The sequence below is a fragment of the Procambarus clarkii genome, chromosome 24, assembly GCF_040958095.1.
Source record: "Procambarus clarkii isolate CNS0578487 chromosome 24, FALCON_Pclarkii_2.0, whole genome shotgun sequence".
NCBI classification, from domain to species: Eukaryota; Metazoa; Arthropoda; class Malacostraca; order Decapoda; family Cambaridae; genus Procambarus; species Procambarus clarkii.
The window spans coordinates 37882061-37895901 of NC_091173.1; positions in this window are offsets into that span (position 1 = coordinate 37882061).

A 13841-nucleotide genomic window follows, 5' to 3' on the forward strand; every position below is an offset into this window, starting at 1 on the left:
CTGTTCCAAGCCTAGTCACGCCACTATTGTATTGTTAGATTGTTGGTTGGTTGACGCTGGATTTTGTTGGAAAAGCACCGGTCCAGTAAGCAACTTGCCTCCAGCAGATGACAACAAATTCATTCCGTGTTGTCTGGTGCATCCCGTTATAAATTTATAATAATGGTCAGCGCCTATAAGTATTCCAACATCAGTGAGGCAGTCAGAATTTATTTTGTAATCTGCTAGCCTCATGCGGTTTCGTTTAAGATATTTCGCAGTGCGAGCTAATCCTGTGACCTGCAGGTCTGTAGGAAGTTTATCTACTACTAACGCTTGTATTGGACTAGTGGAAGATCCAAGTCTCACTACCTTAACTACTTGGTATTCACGAGGTCCACTATTAGTCAAGAAACCAGAAATATTTAATCTCACACTTTTGGCAGGTTTTAATTTTAACTGCTCTACTAACTGTTGTGTAATGAAGGTTTTCTGTGATCCTTGATCAAAAGACCTCTAGTGTTAACTCTAGATTTCCTGTTTATTAGTCTAAGTTGAGCTGTAGGCAGAGTAGTATTATTGCCTGACTCAGTAGCAAGTACATTTATTTCTTGATGCACTTTGCAATATTGTACTGTGGTAGAATTCATGGAATTCTCCCCAGTTGTCATGGATTGGGTAGAAGTTTTTCTACATAAGGCGTAGTGATGTACACCTTGGTTGCATCTACTGCATGAACGTAGTTGCACTACAATTTTTTTGGGATCATGAGAGCCCATGCACCTGGTGCACTTGTGTATTTCTTGTAACCGATTAATCCTAGTATTATAAGTAGGATAAACAGAGCATTGGTAGGTGGTACGTCCTTGATTACAAAACAGACACCTTCTTTCTTTAGTTGACTTGGTCTCTTTAGTAGACAAGTCATGGGTTATCTCAGAAGGAGACACCGAATAAGTACCTACATTACCACTCCCTTTTCCAGTGGATGGAGCAGTCCTAGATTTAAATTTATTAGACTTATTTAAAGTCATTTTTGGTTTGACTGAAGTGTCATTTTGAGCTGAGTTACGATGGGAGTTAGTAGAGAAGTTTGAAACATTCTCCTCATCTTGGTTGGCTCTTTGTCTTTCGACTAAGGTATGTAGACCTTCTGTGATTTCTTTCAAGGTCAAAAAGGTCTTATTGTACATAGTACACAATTTATCCAAGGTTTCTCTTGGCAATTTTCGCCTAACAACTACTTTGGTCATCCATTCAGCTGACTGAATTTGGACTTTAAGGCTTAAGGCCTTGAGTAAAGACTCTAACTCTAGCCTGAAAGTTTGGAGAGAATCTGTGGAATTATTAGCAGATGGTAAATCTAGCAATTTTTGTACTTAGACAGTAATAGTTCTCTCCGTGTTATCGTAGTTGGTTTTGAGCAATTGAACAGCTAATGTGTAACCATCACTGGTCAGTGTTATATTAGAGATTACTTTCAAGGCTTCATTTCGTAACAAGCCTTGTGTTACCTATCGTACGTTACGGCTCGTGACCCTACAGCAGCCAAACTTTAATTACGTCTAGGGATACGAGACAACTGCTGTTCTCAATAGCGAATCACCAGTATAACCCCTTGATAAGTAATGAGCACAATAATAAATCTCCCTTAGGACTGAAGAATAGATCAAAAAAATTATATACATATATATTAAATAAATCTCAATTGCAAACAGATGATTATTTGGTCACAATATATCACATTAAAAATATCACTGTATCTTCCAGACATTAAATTAAAATTATTATATGTATGGCTATGACAGAACAAAAATGTATAACTTAACTCTCTGGTTCCGGATCAGCTACTGAATATAATAACGCGGGAGTCAAAACACATTGCCTTGCCCCGCGAACAACTTGCCAAAGTCACAATATTTATTATTTCAACAATGGAGCAATACATTGTGACAAGAGTAATCTTAAACTAACTTAATGAATAATTAATACATATTGATATACAAAATAAAGTAATTGTTTCTTTACATAGTAATTAAAATATGCATACAGAAGGGAATAATGGCATGCACACCCAGCAACGGACGATCCCACGACAATTTGCCAGATACAGTTCACTCAATTATTATTCACCTCTGTTACCTACTTATGATCACATATAAATCATTAGTTCCCGTGGGAACTGAGCACACAAAGAAATAAAACAATCATTCCCACGATATGTTGGGCCTAACGCCAACACTGTAACATGAATGTACGTTTGCATAGAACATATAAGTATATCAATATACATGCTTGTAATTTACATACAATACAATTATAAATGTACATATTAATATATTTACTTACGTATCTTATAGGAGTATGTAACACTTCCACCTCCAAGAAAAAAAATGCAATGGATTGAAGATCAATGGCATTTTTTCCGAAGTAAAAATGTTAAGTGAAAAGAAACATTTCATTTATGGTACATCAAAACTTCTTGACAAAGCATCAGCAATAACATTTTGCCTGCCTGGAATATGTTTGATTTCTACATTAAATTCCTGCAAAAACAATGACCAGCGCAGAATTCGTTGGTTCTTGACTTTCATCATATTTATAAAGATAAGGGGGTTGTGGTCTGTAAATACTAACACTTTATTTCCTGATAAGTAAATCTCAAACTTCTTAATTGACAATATAAGACCCAACGCCTCCTTTTTTACCACGGAATAATTTCTCTGAGCTGCATTAAATTTTCTAGAATAATAATACACAGGATGCTCAATCTTGTCTAAACCAACTTGAATAAGCACAGCACCTATTCCAACATCTGACGCATCAATGTGTAATATAAATGGTTTATCAAATTGGGGACTAGCAAGAATAGGTGAGGTGGACAATATGCCCTTTAGGTTCTGAAAAGCATTCTGACAATCTTGTGTCCACTGAAACTTTACTTGCTTGCGTAACAAATTTGTCAAAGGAGCAGCTACTGTTGAAAAATTTCTACAATAACGCCTATAATATGCACACATACCAATAAACCGTTGGACTCCTTTCTTATTGGTCAACACTGGGTAGTCCACAATGGCTTGAATCTTATCTTGTAAGGGGATAATCTTACCTTGGCCTACCTCGTGTCCAAGATAAGTTATCGTACCTCTTGCCCAACTACACTTATTCATATTTATGGTTAACTTTGCGTTTTTCAACACTGTAAACAAGTTCTTAAGGCCTAAGAGATGATCTGCCCAATTCTTACTGTACAAAACAATGTCATCAAGGTAGGCCCTACAATCTGGCACATCCTTGAGTAAGAAATTCATGAGTCTTTGAAAAGTAGCAGGTGCATTTCTCAAACCGAATGGCATGACATTAAATTCATACGCACCATCAGGTGTAACAAAAGCAGTAACCTCCCTAGCGTACTCTGTTAATGGAATTTGGTAGTACCCTTTTGACAAATCAAGCTTACTTACATATTCGGCATGACCTATGGACTCAATACATTCCTCCAAGAAGGGTAAAGGAAAAACGTCCACTGTAGTGTTCTTGTTCAGTTTCCTATAATCCACGCACAATCTCCAGGTTCCATCTGGTTTTGGCACTAACAAACACGGAGAGCTCCAAGTACTCTGACTTGGCCGAATGAAATCATGCTGGAGCAGATATTCCACTTCTGCTTGTATAATTTTCCTCTTTTCGGGATTCACTCGGTACGGATGTTGTCGAATGGGGGTGCTGTCCAGGAGCTGAATGTCGTGTGTGATGAGGTGTGTCTGGGTAGGAACCTCCCCAAACAGAGATGTATGGTTGTCCAGCAGAACCTGGAACTCATCACGTTGTTCCTCCTGTAAATGACATAGCATCTCCCTGCCATTGGAACTGGAACTGAGAAGTTGAATATTAACATCATGTCTCTCACTACAATTATCCTCAGGTGGTAACTCTTCCCGACTAAAACAAGCTACTACACCAGGTCCAACATAAGCTTTTAATCTGTTAATGTGCACAGTCATTTGGGGTTCTGAAAGATTAGGGCTAATTAGTTTATAAGTTAGGTCTCCCACCTTGTCTACCACTTGGTAGGGTCCGGCGAACTTATGGGACATGGAAGTCCCCATACGAGGTTTCAACACCAACACCAAATCTCCGACATCAAACGACCTGAGCTTAGCTTTGAACTTCTTGTCATATCTTACTTTCATGGCTTGTTGAGTCCTTCCCAGATGTTCTTTCGCCAACTGACGAGCCCGACACAACTTAGCCTTGACCTCACTCAAGTACAATCCGCTCTGATGAACAGAGACATCTCCCAACAACTTTTCTTGTAGCAGTTTAAGAGGACCTCTTACTTGGTGACCAAACACTAGTTCAAAGGGTGAACAGCCCAATGACTCTTGTAGCCCTTCTCTAGCAGCAAACAACACAAAGGGGAGATTCTCATCCCAATTACGTGGATGAGTTTCTCCTGTTGTCCTCAGCATTTGTTTCAAAGTCTGGTGGAAACGTTCAAGCCCACCTTGGCTTTGTGGATGATATGGACTGGATAATTTGTGCCGAATCCCTCGGGATTCGCAAAAAGTTCTGAAAACTTTAGAAACAAAATTTCCCCCATTATCACTCTGAATAACTCTAGGCATTCCAAACAACGAAAAGAATCTTTCAAGACACTTGATGAGATTATGAGCCTTGGTATTCCGTAGAGCATAAGCTTCAGGAAATCTAGTAGTCATACACATGAGAGTGAACAAAAACATGTTACCCGATTTAGTCTTAGGTAAAGGACCTACACAATCAATTACAACATGAGTAAATGGTTCATCAGGAACTACAATAGGTTGCAATGGTGCTCTAGGTACAGATTGATTTGGTTTACCAACAATTTGACAGGGTATACAGTTATGACAATATCTGACCACGTCTTTCTTTAACTTTGGCCAGAAAAAATATTTACTTATCTTATGGTACATATTCGTGATACCTTGATGACCTCCCATGGGGTCATCATGTGCAGCCTGCAGGACCTGCCTACGATAATCATTGGGGACAACGAGTTGGGTTCTAATCTCACAATCCTCTGAAGAGGGAGTGCCCTTTGGTCTCCACCTTCTCATCAGAAGTCGATCCTTGAAGAAGAAACCCGTCCCTTCCTCCAATGCATCAACATTATCAGGAGCCTCAGAAATACACTTACTTAAACTAGGATCAGTAGTCTGTACAACACTTAAGGGCAATGACTCAGACTCAGCAGCGAGCGGGCAAGAACCTAGTAGCTTGATCTCTTTTCCCGATTGATCAGAATAAAATGGAGTCATAGCTACTTCGGCCTCACTCTCGACAACTGGCGCACTGGAGACAAGCGGGCAAGGTACAGATAGTTCAGCCTCCTCACCTTCACTTTCCTTGTGATCTAGGTTCGGCGGGGCTTCTACTACGGCCTCACTCTCATCATCCAGTCGAGTCATAAAGGAATCCTCAAGATCCACCTCCCACTCCTTGACTGAAGGGGTCCTGGTCTTGGGAACAACAACCTCAGTGAAGACAGGATTACTCTCACCTGTTTGTCCCATTGATCTAGTTACAACACAAGCAGGGTAAATAATATCATCATCTGCTTCTGGTTGAGCTAATACATTATGGGGTTTAGTTAACATGATGGAACACTTGGGCCCTACAACCATTTGGTTGCCAAAATCATTACCTAGAATAATGTCTACCCCAGGAATGGGCAGTTGTTTACTTACACCAACATTACACCATCCTGAAGTATAGTTAGAATCAAGGTTAACTTGCAATAAGGACACTGGTTGCACACTACCGGCAATACCTTGGAGAAGCACAACTTCACCCAGATCTCGGGTGTCAACATCAGCAAGTACATTCTGGGTAATAAGAGACTGTGAAGCTCCAGTATCACGGAGTAATTGAACAGTCTTATGTCTACCATTATTACATAATAAGGTACCTGTGGAAATATAGGGTTTGAATTCAGCCATCCAATTGGGACTGACTGTAATACATGAAGAATTAATAGGTTGCACTCCTTTACTCATAATAAGACCAGTTGGTCGTAGTTCAGGATGCAAACTAAAACATGAAGAAATCACATGCCCCCTTCTCTTACAATGGGTACAATGTTTCACAGTGGACACACTGGTATAACCAACTGCCGGTTTAGAATTAGCATTACTAGGCTTAGATGATCCTGGCAATGGAGTAACCATCTTAGGGTTAGTAAGAGAAGAGTTCACGGGAGTAACTGTCGTACCAGGAGGAGACTTATACTGATAAGGAGTACGGTGAGCATTAAAATTTACTCTACGACTAGACTTAGGTGAAGTGGCCGTAAACGGGGCCTTAGTCAGCAACTCATGCTCATCCGCGAGCTTTGACAGCTCATCAATATCTGTTACATTCTTTTGTTCTGCTATAAAAGTAGACAACTGGTCTGGGAGACATGACAATACTTCTTCCATTATAAGAAGATTCTTTAGAGCATCAAAGTCAGTGACTGCAAGTGACTTTAACCATCTGTTGCAAAAATTCGTCTTCTGACGAGTAAAATCTGCTATTGTCTGATCCCTTATCCTCCTTAGGTTTCTGAACTTTTGCCTGTGTGCCTCTGGATTTAACTGGTACGCATTTAGGATGCTTTTCTTTACAAATTCATAATCAAAACTATGAGCGTCAGGTAGGGATGTGAAAACCTCCTGACTACGCCCCTTAAATTGAGACTGCATAATGGCTACCCACTGATCCCTTGGCCAGTTCATACTGATGGCAATTTTATAAAAATGTGCAAAGAAAACCTCAGGATCCTCCTCATTGAACTTGGGCAACTCTATATACTTATTCATCCTGATGGGATTATTATCACTATTTATTGAAACATTACTAGTATTTCCATGCCCAGCTGCCATACGCTGTGATTCAAGCCTGAAGTTAGTGTCAGCCATTTGTTGTTGAATCTCTAATTGCCTAGTTTGTTCCTCGGCTTGTTGCTTCTTTGTGGCTTCTATTTGCAACTGTGCCGCAATTTCTAAACGCCTAGTCTCAAGCTCCCTTTGCTGAGCTTCAGCTTCTAATATTTGCTGTTGCTGTTGAGCTTCAATCTCTCTTTGATGAGCTTCAGCCTCTAATATTTTCTGTTCCTTTTGAGCTTCAAGCTTAGCATGGGCTATTTGCGCTTCTAACTCAAGACGCTTTAACGTCATCTGATCACTCGACTCCTCTCTTAGCTCTTCTAGAATTTCTTCCTCTAACTCCCCATTCTCAACAAAATGCGTCACAATGACTTTCAATATTTGGGCTTTAACCATTCTGTTGTTGGCGGTCAAATCCAAATGATTTGCCATTTGTATTAACTCAGTCTTTTTAAGGTTCTGAATCCCTTCAAAGTCTGGGTAAGCCACCAACGCTGCAACTTTCTCCTCCATCGTTACTAACACTTGGCACTTGATTCACAACAATAATTAAAACAATGGCACTGCACTACACTTCACTGTAAAATTGTCACCACACTGAAAATTCGCTTGGTCTCACTGCGCAAACAAAATATATAGGATGACTTACCTCAAAATCGTGAAACGTTGTTACTTGACACACAGGAAGGCTTGCTTGGCACATGGAATAGTTCTTAAGAAACACACAGACACTTGACACACTGGTACCTAGGAAGGCAAGGTTAGATTAGCATAGTTAAGTTAAAGTGGGAACAATATTTCCCGGCACAGGCCCCCATAACTCTTTGTTACCTATCGTACGTTACGGCTCGTGACCCTACAGCAGCCAAACTTTAATTACGTCTAGGGATACGAGACAACTGCTGTTCTCAATAGCGAATCACCAGTATAACCCCTTGATAAGTAATGAGCACAATAATAAATCTCCCTTAGGACTGAAGAATAGATCAAAAAAATTATATACATATATATTAAATAAATCTCAATAGCAAACAGATGATTATTTGGTCACAATATATCACATTAAAAATATCACTGTATCTTCCAGACATTAAATTAAAATTATTATATGTATGGCTATGACAGAACAAAAATGTATAACTTAACTCTCTGGTTCCGGATCAGCTACTGAATATAATAACGCGGGAGTCAAAACACATTGCCTTGCCCCGCGAACAACTTGCCAAAGTCACAATATTTATTATTTCAACAATGGAGCAATACATTGTGACAAGAGTAATCTTAAACTAACTTAATGAATAATTAATACATATTGATATACAAAATAAAGTAATTGTTTCTTTACATAGTAATTAAAATATGCATACAGAAGGGAATAATGGCATGCACACCCAGCAACGGACGATCCCACGACAATTTGCCAGATACAGTTCACTCAATTATTATTCACCTCTGTTACCCACTTATGATCACATATAAATCATTAGTTCCCGTGGGAACTGAGCACACAAAGAAATAAAACAATCATTCTCACGATACGTTGGGCCTAACGCCAACACTGTAACATGAATGTACGTTTGCATAGAACATATAAGTATATCAATATACATGCTTGTAATTTACATACAATTATAAATGTACATATTAATATATTTACTTACGTATCTTATAGGAGTACGTAACACCTTGTAAATAAGTGAATTTGGTTGTTTGAGGAATGTTAACTTTAGAGTCTACTGCATCTATGAATTTACTCCAGAAATCATCCCAACTTTTGTTCTCATTACCAGAGAATGTGGGTATATTGATTTGAGGTAATTTGACCTCAGGATCTGTACGTGCAGCAGAAGCTACTGTCAATTTGTTTTTAGCAATTTGCTTCTTAAAGGGTAGAAGCTTAACCTGTATATCTTCTTCATACTGAGCTAAATCATCTATAACCTCCTCAAGTTCACTACTATCTACAGAAGTTGAGTGAAGTTCTGTCAAGTAAGTAAGTAATTATCAAAAGAAGGCACCAAACTGGGAAGGCTATGTAGCACCATCAAATACGCAAAATAATCAGAGGGCGCTAAATATCACCAAGGATGCCAATACGAGAACAAAAACGCATAAGGCGAACGATATCAAAAGTATCCGAGTCACCAAGAATTCTATCGAGGGACAGGTGACCGCGAGGGGCGGTCGGAAAGCAAGACACACGCTCGTCCTGGAAGTCAGGACATTCAAGAAGGACATGCACGACCGTAAGAGGGACAATGCAACTAGGACAATAAGGAGCAGGGCGGCGCTCCATCAAGTGACCATGGGTTAAGCGAGTATGGCCAATACGCAACCTCGCTAGAGCTGTTTCCCACCGCCGGTTACGGTGGAAGGAGGACGGCCACGAGGAAACACAACATTTAAGAGTACGTAGCTTGTTACCAGTAACAGACAACCAAGAAGCCTGCCAACGGGTAAGGACTGAGGAATGGATAACCGGGTAAAAGTCGGAATACGGAATGCCTTTACGAGAGATGGGACAAGAGCGGACAGCTTCCTTAGCGGCAGCATCCGCACGCTCATTTAAAGACACGCCAATATGGCTGGGAACCCAACAAAACTCAACCGACTTAAATTTACTGTGAACGAGAAACAGCCAATGCTGGATCTCGACAACTACCGGATGAACTGGATTAAAGCACCCGAGAGCCATGAGGGCACTACGAGAGTCAACAACAACCACAAAGGAAGACTGACAACGAGAAAGCAGGAGACGAAGAGCATAGAGAATAGCATAAAGTTCCGCTGTAAAGATGCTAGTCTCCGGAGGCAAGCGACACACATAAGTGCGATCAGGAAAAACAACAGAGTAGCCAACACCGTCCGCTGACTTAGACCCATCGGTGAAGACAGAAACGGAGCGGGAGTGAGAAGAAAAGTGCTCGAGGAAAAGGCGTTTTAGAACTGTAGGAGGGGTAAAAGCTTTAGTGATACGAGTCAAGGATGTACAAAACCGCGGAAGAGGGACCCTCCACGGGGGCAAAGAAGGAACAACACGAGGAGAAACATCAGAAATACGAACGGAAAGAGAATCCTGTAGGCGAGATAACCGGACAGAAAGAGGGAGGTGGTGAAGAGGAACAGGAACCGCAGGAGGGGTAAAAGTTAAAGCACGACAGAGACGAGAGGAAGGATGTTGCAAGGACCGCGCAAGATAGCGAAGACAGTAGCGATCACGGCGGTCCTGGAGAGACAGGAAGCCAGTGTCAACATACAAGCTAAGGACGGGAGTCGAACGAAAGGCACCAGAACTGAGGCGCAACCCAGTATGGTGCAAAGCATCAAGACGGCGAAGAGTAGAAGGAGAAGCAGACGAGTAAGCAGGGCAACCATAATCGAGCTTAGACAGGACGAGAGAGGAATGTAAAGCAAGGAGAGTGCGCCTATCTGCCCCCCAAGAAGTATGGGACAAGACCCGAAGGAGGGTAAGGGACTTAGAGCACTCAACACGGAGGTAAGAGATATGGGGAGACCAAGACAAACGAGTGTCAAGGAATAACCCCAAAAGCTTCGCGGAATCTTTGTATTCAAGGGGATGACCATAAAGTGACAAAGAGGGACGAAGAACAACCCGTTTCCGCGTAAAAGTCATGGCACAAGTCTTAGAAGTAGAGAACTTGAAGCCATGACCTGTGGCCCAAGACGACACGGCATCAATCGCAAGTTGAAGCCGGCGTTGAAGGAGAGGCGAATCATCACCCTGACAACAAAGGGTAAGATCATCGACATAGAGAGCGGAGAAGACACCAGAAGGAAGAGAGGAAAGAAGACCATTGAGGGCAACCAGAAAAAGAGTAGTGCTCAGAACACTACCCTGGGGCACACCTTCGTATTGCTGAAAAGAGGGAGAGAGAGCGGTACCAAGGCGCACCCGAAAGGAACGACGAGAGAGGAAGCTGCGGAGAAAGAGAGGGAGATGACCACGAAGGCCAAAAGAATGAAGTTGAGATAGGATATGATAACGCCAAGTGGTGTCGTAAGCCTTTTCTAGGTCAAAAAGGACGGCAACAACGGAGGTCTTCGCAGCAAAAGCAGTACGTATATAGACCTCCAAGTTCACCAGGACATCTGTCGTGCTGCGGCACTTGCGGAAACCAAATTGAGAAGGGGAGAGGAGGTGATGGTGTTCCAGGAACCACATCAGACGAACGTTAACCATACGTTCAAAGAGTTTGCAGACACAACTTGTGAGAGCAATAGGGCGAAAGTCCTTAAGGGAAGTACCCAGAGACCCCGGTTTGCGAACAGGGAGGACAACGGCATCGAGCCAGTCCTCAGGGACTGACGACGACTCCCAGATCCGATTATACAGACTCAGTAAATACTGAGACGTGCTCGGAGGGAGATGGCGAAGCATCTCATAATGAATACCATCGGAGCCCGCCGCCGTAGAACCGCAGAGGGCCAGGGCAGAACGAAGTTCAGAGAGAGAGAAGGGATCATTATAGGGAAGCTGAAGATGAGTGCAGAAATCTAAAGGACGAGACTCAAGGACAGGTTTACGAAGAAGGAAAGATTGGGGAAGATGAAGACCAGAGCTAACAGAAGAAAAGTGGGAACCCAGTTCGGAAGCGACCTGCAACGGGTCCGCCACAAGAGTATCATGGAGGTGAAGGACCGGTGAAACATCGGGAACGAACTTACCCGCTATCTTGCGGATACGCTTCCAGATCTGGGCCAGAGGGGTTTCGGACGTAATTGTCGAGACATAAGATGCCCAACATTCACGTTTAGCCGTACGGATGGCCCTACGGGCCACCGCACTCGCTTTCCGAAAGAAAAGAAAAGAATCGGTCGTCTGCCTACGGCGGTGCTTCTTCCAGGCTGCACGCTTACAGCGGACAGCCCGAGCACAGTCCGCATTCCACCAGGGAACGCACTTCCGTGGACCCCGAGAGGAAGAGCGAGGAATAGAGCGGAGGGCAGCGTCGAAGACAGTGTCATGAAAAAGGAGGAGAGCGCGAGAGAGGGGCAGAAGGGAGAGGTCAGAGAGAGTAGCACTGAGGGAAAATAGGGTCCAGTCCGCCTTAGCAAACTGCCACCTAGGGAAAGAGAGGGAAGGGCGAAAAGAGAAAAAGGAAACAAGGATGGGGAAATGATCACTTCCATGGAGGTCATCAAGAACCTGCCATGTGAAATCTAAGTAAAGAGAAGAAGAGCAGAGAGAAAGATCAAGACAAGAAAGGGTGCGAGTTCGAGAGTCCAAATGAGTGGGCTCACCAGAATTCAGAAGAGACAGGGAAGAAGAGAGGAGAAACGGCTCAAGGAGGCGACCCCGGGTATTCGTCAGAACGTCACCCCAAAGAGAATGACGACAATTGAAGTCACCCAGCAGGAGCACAGGCTCCGGCAAGGAGTCTAGGAGGTGTTTCAAATCAGGAAGAGAGAGCGGGACACTCGGGGGGAGATAAATGGAACAAACTGTGTACCATTTCCCCACAAAGATACGAGCAGCAGAACAATGGAGAGGCGAAGGAAAAAGTAAAGGAACAAAGGGAACATCAGCCCGAATCAAGAGAGCAGAAGAATTAGAAGCCCCAGCAATGGCTGGGGGGGGGGAGAGAAAGGAATAGCCACGAAAACGACCAGGACGAGCACCAAGCATCGGCTCCTGGAGACAGACACAAAGGGGCGAAAACCGCGAAACCAGAAGTTGGAGTTCGAGGAAATTGGCGTAATAACCTCGAACGTTCCATTGAAGAATGGACAACGACGAGAAGAGAAAGGACAAAAACAGAGAACAAGGAAGAAACAAAGGCGAAAGACCAACAGAGCACGTTAAAGAATATCAGGGTCGGGATCAGGGTCAGCAAAGTCAGGGTTAGGGGGCATGGGTAAACTGAGCAAAGACGGAGGGAAGGAAACGGGAGAACAGATCAGAGGTGGGCGGGCAGGGTCCGGAGGAGGAGGAGGAGGAGGAGGAGGAGGAGGAGACAACGGAGAGGAGCAGTCAAGGACAGCAGCAGGAAGAGGGGGAGTAGAAAGAGAGGAGCGCACCCCAGCAAGAGCAGCAACCGAAAGGGAAGCAGGGGCCAAAGAAACCTCCATAGCAGGAACAGGGGGCGCAAGCACTGAAACGGGAGGGGAAGGAGCAACAGAGCCAGAAGGAGGAGCTGAGGAAGAAAGCGAAGCCTTCTTACCCGCCGGGGAAGAGGAAGGAGAGGAGCCAGGCTTACGCTTCTGACTTAAAGAGACCGGTGTCCCAGCAACTACGTACCGGGCAACGGATTCCAGTGTCTCAACAGGAGAAGCCGAACGAGAGCACACACGACGGCCGTTAGGAGAGCGATGGACATCCGCCCGCACCGACAGGCGGCGGGGAGAGCCGATAGATGGAGGAAGAGGATGGGAAGGAGGATCGGAGGGGGACGAGGAAGGAGACACAGAAGACACGACAGACCGGGTAGAAGGAAGGGGAACCCCAGACAGAGGACCAGGAGGAGGATCCTTCGGGAGAGAACCCAAAGGGACAGAGGAGGGGGCAGTGGGCGCATCAGGGTCCAAGGCCTGGAAACGGTTGTGAGTCTGAGGAAGGCGGGAAGGACGAGGAGAGGAAGAGCGCAACACGCGAGCATAAGAGATATTAGCATAAGGCGGGAGCCGGCGAACCTGGCGCCTCGCCTCAGGAAAAGATAAACGCTCCCGGTGCTTCAAGTTGAGGACGGCTGCCTCAAGCTTGTAATGGACACACGCACGGGAGAAGGTAGGATGGGCCTCACCGCAGTTGAGGCAACGAGCCTGGGGAGAAGCGCACTCCGACTTAGAGTGACCTTCGCCACCACACAAAGGACAGAGAGAGACAGTCCCGGAGCAGCGGAGGGCACCATGCCCAAACCTCCAGCACTTGTTGCAGAGCCGAGGAGAAGGAATGTACTCCTGGACAGAGCACCTGGCACCAGCAAGAATGAC